Here is a 7,860-nt window from a genome sequence, read left to right on the forward strand (position 1 = left end):
TCTTTATGCACGAGGAGTTAGAGGAGAGGCGCTCAGAAGTGCGAAAAGTATCGATGTTTCCAGACAGGGGTCCATGCAGCCATTCAGTCAAAAAACAACCATCCGTTCATTCAACAGATATTTATTAGGCCCTTTCTCTGGATGTCAGACATGGTAAGAGTAGCTCAGAAGATGTAAATATAGGGGCGCCTGGGGGGCGCAGTCGGTTGAGCGGCCGACTTCAGCCAGGTCACGATCTCGCAGTCCGTGAGTTCGAGCCCTGCGTCGGGCTCTGTGCTGACAGCTCGGAGCCTGGAGCCTGTTTCCCATTCTGTGTCTCCCTCTCTCTGACCCTCCCCTGTTCACGCTCTGTCTCTCCCTGTCTCAAAAATAAATAAACGTTAAAAAAAAATTCTTTTTAAAAATAAAAAAAAAAACTGCTTCCTCCCAGAAGTCTTCCCGGATGCCCCCAGGGTGTGAGGGGTGCCCTGCCCCATGTGCTACCACGCACTTCTGATGTCATCATATTTTTCTCACTGTATCGCAACTGCCTCTTCAGTCGTTTGTCTCCTTCCCTGAACTGTAATGTGAATAACTAAATAAGCACCTAGGTGAAAGAGCCACTCGGATGATCCAGCCGGAGAGATTCGACTTTACATGGGAGAGAAGCAAGTGTTTCCTGTTGTTCACAGAGTGGCACGAAGGCTAATAATCCTCCCTGGTCACCTCTCTGATTCAGTAGCAAAATGGGGCCGAGATTGTAGGTGGCGGTGGAGTTGGAATGGCCGGTTAGCAGATTACAAGTCTCGAGGAGGGTGGTTGCTATGACAACCTGTAAGCTTCTCAGATACCACAAGCCCATCGTGCACTGGAAAAACCCAGATTCGAATGGGTATAAGATCTGCAGGTCCCAACTACCCGGCCCAAATAGTTTTTTGTGTTTTTGTGGGTTTTTTTTTTAGAACCCTAGAATGCTAAGGCCGGTAGAACTTTAGAGATTTTTTTTTTCCTTTTTGTACTCCTTGTTGTACAAATAAATTCCAGAGAAGGTCAGCGGTCTGTCCAGTCACACATAGCAAATTATTGGAAGAGCCGAGGTAGGAAAAAAAAAGAGTCTTTCTACACCCCCTGAAGTGTTACCATTTCGTGATTCCCAAAGATGTTGGATTCTTTCACCGATACGTCAGTCACCGTGGGTTTGCACACTTTCTCAGTATGTTCAGTTTTTCATTTTACTCCCTCAAAACTTCACGCATCCATCCACTCATCCGTTCACTCCTTCAACCAGTCGGTCTCGGGGAATGTTACTCCATATCTCATCCTCCTAAGCGGTACAGAAAATAGGAAGCTCTCTAAAGCTGCGTTCTTTGGCCCTCATTTGATTTTGCTATGCAATGGGGAAAACTGGATTTTTTGCCTGGTACCAAAGTATCCCCCTACAGGTTACTTGCTGTTTACAAACAGGCAAGTGTAACTGTATGTGATGTGATCAGGCTGTCACCACGTCGACCCAGGGATCAATCTGACCAGCCGTCACAGTGGGACAACCGGACATGCATCGCAGGTGCCCTGTGATGATGCTAAATGATAAATAAATTTATGATCATTGGATACACCATCACCTACAAAATATTCCTGCCAAATATTTTAACCTGAGCCCAATCAGGTTTAGACCCTACCTGAAGCTACAGAAAGCACAGAGGATAGAAAACAAGCTACACTATACCATGTGGAAGCATTCAGAAATATCCAGGAGGTCCAACATCGTATGGACTGTTCCCCATTTCCTTCGGCAAAGGCAATGCCCTGAGGAAAATAAGAATAAAGTGAGGACTGAAGACTTAAGACATACCGTGTGCGGTCCTTGACTGGATGCTGCTCTGAACATACCAACCATAAAAAAAATATATATATATATATACTTTTAGAGAAATAGAGACACTGGACTATAGACGAGGTATTCAAATATTAAGGAATCGTTGTTAATTTTGTTAGAGGTGATTATGGCATTGTGGTTATATAGGAAAATATCTTTTTAAATTTTTTTAATGTTTCTTTATTTTGAGAGAGAGAGAGAGAGAGAGGGAGAGAGAGAGAGACAGCGTGCGAACAGGCTCCAGCCTCTGAGCTGTCAGCACAGAGCCCGATGCAGGGCTTGAACCCACAAACCGTGAGATCATGCCCTGAGCCAAAGTGGGAGGCTTAACTGACTGAGCCACCCAGGGCGCCCCTCCTTTTAATTTTTTTAAAGGTGTATTTTTAAGTAATTTAGGTGAAACATATTGTCTGAATATACTTTAAGAAAACTTCAGGGGTGGGGTAGAGATGAAATAAATAGGACAATACGTTAATAACTGCTACGTTTTTGGGGTGCCTGGGTGGCTCAGTCGGTTAAGCGCCCGACTTCAGCTCGGGTCACCATCTCACAGCTCGCCAAGAGTTCGAGCCCTGCGTTGGGCTTGCTGCTATCAGCGAGGAGCCCGCTTGGATCCTCTGGCCGCCCCTCCCCCCCCCCTCCCCCCCCCCGCCCCGTCCCTCCCCTGCTCATGCTCTCTCTCCCTCAAAAATAAATAAACGTTAAAAAAATAACTTAAATTTTAGTGATCGATACATGGAAGTTCCTTATACTATTTTGTGTATTTGTCAGAAATTTTCCATAATAAAAAGAAAAAGCAAAAATATTATTCAACCATTAAAAAAAGGCCGGACGTGGTGTTAAGTCAGGGTACGCTCAGTACCCAGCGTCCAGAAGGCAGCCCAGGAACAGACCAACAGCTTTCTAGGAGTCTGGAGAAGAAAGCGGTCTTGGCCTGGGGAGGGACTTGGTGATCGCAACAGAAAGGTGCATGGGCAGAAAGAACGGAGGGTCTGAGCAGAGCCTGGACAATTGTCAGTTTAAAGGCACACTCACCTCCACGCTTCTCCCACGTGGGCTGCAGGAGAGATGCTGGTGAGTCTGACACTCAAAGGTGCCCGAGCCTCATTGCCTAATTTGATATTAAAAGTCCACTCACAGTCGGTCCAGAGAGTGAACCCAGAGCCTGACCTCCCACGGTGCACGGTGCACCGCGTGAGCTCCCAGCCGCCGCCGCCGAATAATCAAAGCTAATTACAAACACAAAGGGACGCTCATTTGCAAAGAAATGACCCACAGCTACTTGTTGCACCTTCAGAGGTCAACTCAGTCCAACCCAATTAGTACTTTCCCCGAGAGATTCCTGACCTCCAAGCCCATCCCAACAGCAGGCTCTAGCTGGAGCCAGCGTAAAGCCACCCAGAAGCCTTTGAAAGCCAGAGGAGTATGTTTTTCTCTCAAGCTCAATGTTGACCTTTTTTTTTTTTTTTTTTTAACCCGGCCCTTATCCCTTCAGAACAAATTCAGTGGGTCCACATCAAACAAAACAACAGTAGAATGGATGATGTTGCCATTTATCTGCTCTGACTAATGCAGTTCCTGATTTCCCTTCCAAATTAAATGCGTTTCGCTTAGTACATTTTCAACAGACGTTACTCATCTGCTCGATTAATGAGTTTGCGGTGAAAGCGTACTTTGGTAGCAATTTGAAACAAAAGCACCTTAACGTGCCTGAGGCTTTGCTTTTTCCTTGTCTCTCTATATCTTAGCCTCTCTTCCTCCCTCTCCCTCCCAAGGGCAAATGCATCACAGTAGTGAGGACTGGGAAGCTGGAATTGGCTGAGGGTTCTCTTCTGTGTCACTACACTACATTAGGAATAAAACCTTCCACTTAAACACTTAAATGAAAACATCGAGAAACGAATTTACTATTTGCAATCACATGATTTAAGCCGAAGCTGCCTTAATTTCCTTCCCATTTTGCTTCATATTCAATGTGAGCACACACTAGATTGGTCTATGAAAAGGCTGTCTTCGAATCACAACACTTAAGACCTCTTTCATTTTCTTTTTGATTAAATAATTGAAATTCCTGTCAGGGCCTGCACTTTACTGACGCACAGATTTGGTGTGTGAGGATAAAGACCACTTTTTGTCTGCTGCCTGGGTCTTAAAAGCCAGCGGGCTTTCCTTCACTGAGGGGCTGGACCCACGCTATTCACCCATTTCGCAGAAACGTGCTGGGCCCATTATGTGATTGTTCGAGACAAATTATGGACAGCGTCTCCTCTCATTTAACCATCCCTATTCATCTGGAGGCTTCTGCTAGGCTGAAAAGAGCTAACTTCATCCCCTAGGAAATTAAAAAAAAAGAAAACCCACGTGCACAGCTACACACAGACGCAAAGCACGCAAATATCAAAAAGAAATAAGTCACGGAAAACTTCATTTGCTTCAACTAAAGAAACCTGAGGCTATTTACATCCCGTGACGGGCTGTGGCAGGGGCCCAGCACGGCCACGGGCCTCTGGCATCCTTAAGACTGCGGTAAGTGGATCATAAAGACGAAGTCACCCCCTCTTTATTCCCACCATCTGACCAGCCGGTGAATGAACTGCACAGAAGCAGGTGTTTACGCGGCTCTACCCTTTGAAACTTGTCTCTGTAACACATACACGGCCTTCGGATGTGTGTCTGTGTTTAAATACAAATCACGGGGCAGCTGGGTGGCTCAGTTGGTTGAGCGTCTGACTTTGGCTCAGGTCATGATCTCGGGGTTTGTGAATTCAAGCCCCATATCCTGCTCTCTGCTGTCAGCACAGAGCCCGATGCGGATCCTCTGTCCCCCTCTCTCTCTGCCCTTCCCCTGCTCGTGTGTTCTCTCTCTAAAATAAAAAGATATTATTTATCTTAATAAATGCTTAATAAATAAACACACATTCTCTCTTTTTTTAATTTTAATTTTTTTTTTTTTTTTTTTTTTGAGAGAGAGAGAGAGCAAGCAGGAGAGGGGCAGAGAGAGAGGGAGTCACAGAATCCAAAGCGGGCTCCAGGCTCTGAACTGTCAGCACACAGCCTATCGTGGGGCTTGAACTCATGAACCAGGCGATCGTGACCTGAGCTGAAGTCAGCTGCTTAACCAACTAAGCCACGCAGGTGCCCCCACACACATTCTCTTTTATAAGGCTGGTCATCAGATACACCTGGATGTTCAACACACCTAGCTGGGTGCCCTTGGGTATATTATCTGTGACCTCCAGGAGCCTCGTGCTCATCTGTAAAATGGGGACATAAATAAATGGTCCCTCCTTCCTCTCAGGATGGTGGGGATCTTTAAATAAGACAGTGCCTGGGAAGTGGTTAGTGTGTCTAAGCAATCCTGTTATGTGCTTATACGTCTTTATATGTAAATCTACATATGATCGTGTTCACATTCCCCCAAATAGTGTACTTTCAGAGAATGAACAGTCATACCCACATCTTACCCATTAAAAACCAACCAAACAAAAACCTACATCTGAGTACAGAAGGAGAGCCATAGGTCATACACACATGCGCGCGCGCGCACACACACACACACACACACATACAGTTGACCCTTAAACAATGGGGGGGCTAGGGGCACCAACCCCCACCCCATGCAGTCACAAATCCACGTATAACTTTTGACTCCCCCAGAACTTAACTACTAACAGCCTACTGTTGACTCAAAGCCTTATCAATAACATAAACAGTTGACTAACACATATTTTACACATCATATGTATTATATACTGTATTATAATAAAGTAAGCGAGAGGAAAAAAAATTAAGAAACTCATAAGGAAAATACCTGGACAGTACTGCACTGTATTTACCGAAACAAATCTGCGTGTGGGTGAACCCGTGCACTTACAACCAGTGCTGTCGTGGGTAAGCTGTATAGCATATTTTTCTTTAAAAAAAAAATGTTTATTTATTTTGGAGAGAGAGAGAGAACATGAGGGAGGTAGGAGCAGAGAGAGAAAGAGGGAGAGAATCTCAAGCAGACTTTGCACTCTCAGCACAGAGCTCAATGCAGGGCTCAAACTCACAAACCGTGAGATCGTGACCTGATTGGAAATCAAGTCAGACGCTTAATTAACTGAGCCATCCAGGCGCCCCTGTATAGTATAATTTTATTGCAGGAAAGGGCCTTAACGGGTATCTGGCCCAACCTCCACCCAAAGTGGGCCTCCCGCCTAAAACGTCGGGGACGGTTCAATGACTTCCCCAGAGGAAGCCTCAATTTACTTCTGGATAACCTCTAACTACTGATTCCTGTTCTGACCTCCGGAATCACATGGAAAACTCTGCTACAGAGAAGCTTTTCCAATATTAAAACACAAACAATAACAACAACAACAATAAAGACAAACATTTTAAAAGCTCTACTGTTGGCTCTGAGTATTCTCTTACCCAGAACCAGCACAGCCCTTCATAACATAGGAGTTTTACACCCTCTTACAATTTTGGGGTTCTCAACTTTAAAGGGTACCTGCCTTGGAGGACGTGGGAGGCACCGGAAGCAAGATGACGGCAGTGGTCGATGAGGTGTTCCCTGAGGGCGCTGGGCTCTACTTGGACCTGGAAGAGGCAGGAGGCAGCACCGGGCTCCTGATGAACTTGGCAGCCAGTGAAAAGGCAGTTCATGCAGACTTTTTTTTTTTTTTTTTTTTTTTTTAATGATTTTGAAGATCTCTTTGATGATGATGGTATCCAGTGAGGTATGGTCCAGTGATGCGTGTGGTCACAACTCTGTCACGTATTGGTGTGGTGGATCTCCTCAAAGGACAATTTCAGGGCGCTTGGGTGGCTCAGTCAGTTGAACATCCAACTTTGGCTTAGGTCATGATCTCACAGTTCAAGGGTTTGAGCCCTACATTGGGCTCTGTGCTGACAGCTCAGAGCCTAGAGCCTGCTTCGGATTCTGTGTTTCCCTCTCTCTCTGCCCCTCCCCTACTTGCGCTCTCTCTCTCTCTCTCTCTCTCTCTTTCCCTCTCTCTCAAAAAATAAACAAACATTAAAAAAAATTTTTTTAAATAAAGAACAATTTCAAATGGTTCTAAAGAACTTGTGGACATTACTTGAAATTAAGAGATGGTTAACCAAGAAAGAGAAGGATGGTTTTAACCCTCTGTGTGAGGCCCACTAGTCTCCGAATGTGACCAACTTTTGTCCTTCAATTAAAAAAAAAAAAAAATGATGGCATCATTTGCCGGACAAAAATAAGACAAACAAATAAATAAAAATTAAAAAAAATAAAGGGCGCCTGCCTCAACTACACATAAAAGTCCAAATGTGGTCTGATAATGTTGGATAGATATACATATTGAATTTCATTCATTGATTAACTAATTAATCCAACATTTATTGCCAGCAGAAACTAAGCTAGTCACATAGATGGATATACATATTAAATACCTTAATAAATGCTATATATACAAGATTTCCTTTACAGGATGGTGACTATAGATAATATTGCACTGTACATTTGCAAGTTGCAAAGACAGAGTAAATCCTTTTTTAAATTTTGTTAAGTTTTTAATTTTAATTCCAATATAGTTAACATACAGTGTTATATTAGTTTCAAGCATACAGCATAGTGATTCAACAATTCTATACGTTACTCAGCACTCATTAAGATACGTGTGCTCACGTATCTTATTAAAAGTAAGATTTATTTAAAGATATTAATTAAAGATATTTATTAAAATAAATAAAAATTTTTTTTATTTTATTTTAAGAGAGAGAGAGGGCACACCCACTCCGGCAGAAGGGCAGAGAGAGAGAGAGAATCCTAAGCCCCCTGATGTGGGCCTCGATCTCATGAACCATGGGATCATGACCTGAGCCAAAATCAACAGTCAGATGCTTAACCCACTGAACCACCCAGTGCCCTAATATGTATGCTCTTAATTCCCTTCACCTATTTTACCCATCCCCGCCCCCACCTCCCTTCTGGCAACCATCAGTTTGTTCTCCATAGTTAGAAGTCCACTGGGGCT

The 7,860-nt window shown here is 44.1% G+C and overlaps 1 pseudogene; it reads left to right on the forward strand.

Moving 5' to 3' along the window:
• The first annotated feature begins 6,385 nt into the window (after positions 1–6,385).
• LOC131488493 (COP9 signalosome complex subunit 9-like) lies at positions 6,386–6,578 on the forward strand (annotated as a pseudogene).
• The last annotated feature ends 1,282 nt before the right edge of the window (positions 6,579–7,860 follow it).

The sequence above is a fragment of the Neofelis nebulosa genome, chromosome 10 (genome assembly GCF_028018385.1).
Source record: "Neofelis nebulosa isolate mNeoNeb1 chromosome 10, mNeoNeb1.pri, whole genome shotgun sequence".
NCBI classification, from domain to species: Eukaryota; Metazoa; Chordata; class Mammalia; order Carnivora; family Felidae; genus Neofelis; species Neofelis nebulosa.